Here is a 6,000-nt window from a genome sequence, read left to right on the forward strand (position 1 = left end):
GTTATCTTTCATATGTCTTAACACAACTTACCTTGTGCGGAAACGAAATAAGTTAAGAAAAAGGATGATCATGTCGTTTATGTGCTTCGAAAAATATACATAGCATATTCATGAAAAGAATTTAAAAACAAAGTATTGACATGTTCTTTAAAGACAGCATGTCTTGCTGTTCCGTTCCAGTCATCAAAGATGAGCCAGCTAGAATATAAAGTATCTCAATCAGATCACCTATGCTGATATTTCACTCTAGATTTGGGTGTACAGACTCCAATTTTTGTTACTATTGGAGATAGTAGGACATCTGGTAAAGTTTTTGATTTAGGAGTTATTCTGAGTTTAGGGCTCTGTCGTATAATGCCAGTTCATTCCATATTACTAGATTTGGTCCACGACTTGTGATTCAGATATTTGAAGCGGTCTTGTTTTTTATATCTGTCATTCAGAGAATGCGCCACTCAGCTGAACCGATACCAGCTGACATAGCATATAAGATGGTATCCCTGCGTTTTTTAACGGTAGAGTATGATTTGAGAGAAATTTTACAGCAATTTCTATCAGGTTCAGCGACGACGTACAGACTCCATGAATCTGGAGATAACTTTCTATTTATGCCAATTTACTAAACAAACCGTATGAGGCTTACGTTAAAATGCTATTGCTTTGCAAGCAGATAAACATGTGTGTACTTATTCTGCGTTGGGATTGTAACTTCACTGTAATGCACGCTTGCACTGCCAGCAGGAGATTCGAGGTTCGGTTTCACTGGGTAGTTTTGTTGATACTTTTAACTTTTGAGGTATTTTTTCTCTAGAAATTTATACCGATTTGTATTACATAAATATCCGTATGTACATACATACATACATACATACATACATGCACGCACGCATGCATGCATACATACATACAGAGAGACATACACAAATACACATATATATACATATTTGAGGAAAAGCTTTTCTTTTAAATATTTGTAATGAAAAGCACGGCTGTTCTACCTTTATTTTACTAAGATTCTTTCTTGTTTATCAGTTTTTTTACTGTTCCTAAAGCCATTATCGTGTTTAGATCTTCACGTCTGGATGGAGTGATTGGTGTTGGTGTGTGTTACTATTTTAAACTGCTGCTTCTTAGGACTAGCAAGACTAGTGCATTGTAAGTTTAAATTACAGAGCATTGGCTGTTTTCTTTCATCATTCACAAAGAGTTTGTAAGTAATGTACGCTACATTTGTGTAAGTCTAGCATTGTCTTGTGGAATTAGTATCACTTCCATTACTAAACAATCGCCTACCTATGTGAACAATTCTGTATAGAAATATTGTTTATTAATGTAGTTATAATTTTTTGGACTATTAACATCAACTTTACTATGATCAAATTGTTTCATATATCTACACTAAATATCGAAGGGTTTGCTCTGTCATTGTCATCAAATGTTCGTCGAGGGGAACAAAGTGTAAAAATGGAAGTCTCTACTTTAGAAAGTTGGGTAGAGAATGTGCTTCACAAAAAAAAAAAAAAAAAAAAAAAAAAATTACTAAAATTGAAATATGTCTTGAGTTAACATATTTGTAACTGAAATGATTTATCTAATATTAGTAACTGAGATATTGTTGTCTTTTCCCCAAGCGCATAATTATTTCTAATTAGGTTTTTCATGCACACTACATTAAATTTAAATAGATGTTATCGTTGATATATTCATTACATTGAACTAGTTCTGTGTTGTTCTATAACCTGGTTTACTCACTTTTTAGTATAACCGTTGTCGACAATTTTTGAATCATTGCGTAAATTCCTTTATATAGCATTTTGTTTTTGGACTAGAATGTAAATTTGAATGAAGTAAAGATATGGCCATCGACATTTTATATCTATGTGGACATTCGTTGTCTTCATATAAGTATAGGTAGTTATGTCTTTAATGGTATATCGGTTATGGTCCACGTTTATATTTCATGTACTATTCTTTTATTCTCTTATTTGTTTCAGTCATTTGACTGTAGCCATGCCGGAGCACCGCCTTTAGTCGAACAAATTGACCCCAGGACTTATTGCTTGTAAGCCTAGTACTCATTCTATCGGTGTTTTTTGCCGAATCGCTAAACTACGGGGACGTAAAAACACCAGCATCGGTTGTCAAGTGATGGTAGGGACAAACGCACACACACATATATACAAGGGCCTCCTTCAGTCTCCGTCTGCCAAATCCACTCACAAGGCTTTGGTCGGCCCGAGGCTCTAGTAGAAAACACCTGCCCAGGGTGTCACGCTAAACCCAGAATCATGTGGTTGGTAAGCAAGCTACTTACCACACAGCCACTCCTGGCTAAGGAAAGTCTTTCTTTAGGCTATCCTCGATACTCGTGTTTTGGATAGTTGTTTTTAGTCTTCCTTTAATCTTTCGTCATTTTATATTACGTCCTTAACGATAAATATGTCATCAAAATGTTCGTTGTAGATCTATGTTCATGCCTTGATATCACTGTTTTCTATAGATGCCATGTAGAATGTAGACCCTAAAGGTGGAACCTGTGGGTACTCTATTCATTCACATACATAATTTGCTCTGTGGACTACGAAAGGGTGCTTCTACCAGATGTAAGGTGTTTCTTTAATGTAGAGGACAGTATTATTGATTGATGTTTATATACATGGTTTAATAATATAGTTTATATTTTAAACATTGTCTTACTCCAAGGTGAAAGTAATAAACATTCATATTCACACAAGGATAAAAAATTCTGGAACTGTTTAAAACCAATTCAATTTATTTACGCCATTATTGATCATAGAAAAAGCATGAATATCATGCAGTCAATTTCATTCTCCTTTCTTGTAAATTTACACATAGGAATATATTTACGTGTCTACGTGTGCATATGTGTGTGCGGATTGATTTATTGAATGAGACATTCATTCGTTCGTTCTATGTAGTGCGCACACACACACACACACACACACACACACACACACACACACACACACACTCATACACACACTCGAACTCACACTCTCTTTCTCCTTTTTCTCTCTCTGACATACATATTCACAGAATGTTATGCTTGTGTGTTTATCTCGCTTCTCTTTTTAACGAAATGGTTTGCTTTCTTTCTGTTTTATAACTCTTCCAACACTTAAAACATTTTGTGTGAAAACTTCCACTGTTGTCACACACCAAGCATGTGAGATATTTATTTGGGTTGAAAGTTTAAGGTCTGCATTGTGTTATAAAGAGTCATATATAAAAATTAAACCCAAAAGTGTTAATGAAGGTAGTTTCTATCTGCTTAAGAAAACACGGAAATGTTTTTTGTAGATTTGAAATATTTTCAATAATGAATCATTTTACTTTACGAAAGGCTTATAGATCTAAATAACTAAATCTGAAGGTCAGTAAACGAGGATTAATGGTTTTCATTCTTTATTTCATGTTCACACGCTAAAAGAAAACAAATGCATTTCCTGTATCATTCTGAGCATTCCATAGACAAAAAAAGAAGCCAAACAGTAAATATATGTACATATAAAAAACAAAAACAAAACGATGAAAGAACTATTTAGGTTACTTCTACGTTGGATATTCTTTAAAGAAAAACATTTAGTCTTAATGGTGTCATTGCACTAAAGCAGAGTTCACAGAAGGCCGATAAATAAATGGTATATAAATAAACAATAGAGGATTTGAGAATCAAGGTTAATTGATCAATATTTAAACCTCCACTCTTATATGAGGAGATGAAAAAGTACAAGTCAATAAATATTTATTTATCGCATGTAAATGTGATCAGTGTTAAGTTAGTTGCTTGAATTTTCCGAATAGATACATCTATCAATTGGTAAATAAACACTTAGTGACTCTCAATGAATTATTATTATTTCAGGAGATTTTAGCTCAATGTTGTAAACCATGAAAATAGTTAGCAATTATACATTGCTTCACGTATGTGTTTTTAAATACTTAGAAGAAAAAGGAGACAAAAAAGTCATATTAGCCGTGAGAGAAGTTATTCTCAGGCCAAGGCTTGAGTCGAACATTTACGACAGAGGAGAAATTTGTAAAAAAAACACCCTAGGACGAGGTATTGGCATAAAGTCTACATAATGACTTATGACTGATGCCTTCTATAGTGACTGTTTCTAACCATTATTTGCTAATAACGCACGCGCAACCGTAAAAGGACTTTACTCGAAACATTGATACTTCCTCGTTTACATCAGAGCGTGATAACCTTTTTATACTCTTTTTTTCATTAAATTTTACATACGCAGATTACTTTCGCTGTTTCAGTTTCACATTCTCCGAAAATTAAGGTGACTGAAAGATCAGACTGTAAAACGAGAAAAAAGCCCTTTCTTTGTTTCTTTCTTTCTCCCCCCCACTCTCTCTATATATACATATATACACGTATACGTGTATATATATATATATATATATATATATATATATATATATATATATATATATATATATATATATATATATATATATATATATATATATATATATATGAAAGAAGGTTTGAAAATGCAATTTTAAAGGTGTTTATTGACTCGACCAGTTTCACTTTTTTAGAAAGACAGAAAGACAGGTCAGTTCCTCTCCAATTTTTTGTAAATTCTTAAATATATCTCCTTGTGTGTATATATATATATATATATATATATATATATATATATATATATATATACTACCAAACAAATATGATTTTTATTGAAGTCATAATACTTTTTGTAGTCCAGTTCTGAATAATTTCTTATATACTTTCTTGTAAACCGTTTTTAACATTCTCTTATTATTATCAAAGAATGTATAACTGTATTTTAATACTTTTATGATAACCAGTACTTAACACAACAAAGCTTATACAAAGCTTTACATTTTACTTTTTACTTGACAAACTTTTTCTAAAAAGGTGAAACCGGTGAAGTCAATAAACATCTTTAAAATTGCATTTTCAAACCTTTCATATATATTTCCACTCGTGCGGTACCTTACAGCTTCACTTTGTTATATATATATGTATGTATGTATGTATAAATGTATGTATGTATATATGTGTGTATGTGTACATGCGAATATGTACACATATACATACATACACACACACATGTGTGGATGAAAGTCTAGAAACTAATAGCAGGAAGAAGCAAGCGAATGTGTGTGAGCGGAAAAGTTGATGACCACGCGATACCACAAATGGTATATTAGAAAATGACAATATAGCAAAATATAATGGTTTATGACAAAATAGCATGAAATGTTCGAGCACCTGCTTTATACTATATACAATGTCATCCTCGTGGATAAAGACAACATGTATGGAAAAGGTGCAACCGAGAGTCACCATTACATAGAACCAAGATACTCATAGGTTATCAGAGAATTGGGATCTTTTTTAAAACGGGGGCCACATTTTTCATTAACGAAACACTTTGAAACTTGGAACACTGGTAGAATGTGCCATATAAAACATCTTTTTCTCTTAGTCTTCTTAAAAAAAAAAAAGAAATCCATAAGTTATTCCATGTTAAAGTTGTATTTCTGTAATTTCAACCAATCATTGACGTCCATTCAGCCGATATACATTAAGTGCCGACTACATAAACAAACGATTCTGAAACAATTAACCCTAACCCTAGGGTTAGGGTTAGGGTTAGGGTTAAAGCAAATTTAAAATGAAAAAAGCAAATAAAACGAAGGTACGGAGATTAAATACGCTTTACATCGCTTAATCAGCCAAAGGAGTAAATATAAACAACTGAATACTTGTCAGTGATTGGTTGAAATTATCGAAATAAGACAATTTTTTACATGAAATAAATTCGAATACAAAAATATTTTTCTGTTCTATAACACAAAATAGATAAGTATACGAAGTTTGAAAGTCTTTCCGTACCAAAAACACTACGTAAAACATTAATGAAAAATGTGGCCCCCGTTTTAAAATAGATCCGAGAATTGATCTATGGCCAAATGCTGCGTGTAAAGAAAGCA

Source organism: Octopus bimaculoides, chromosome 4 (genome assembly GCF_046866305.1).
Source record: "Octopus bimaculoides isolate indiv1 chromosome 4, ASM4686630v1, whole genome shotgun sequence".
Taxonomy (NCBI): Eukaryota; Metazoa; Mollusca; class Cephalopoda; order Octopoda; family Octopodidae; genus Octopus; species Octopus bimaculoides.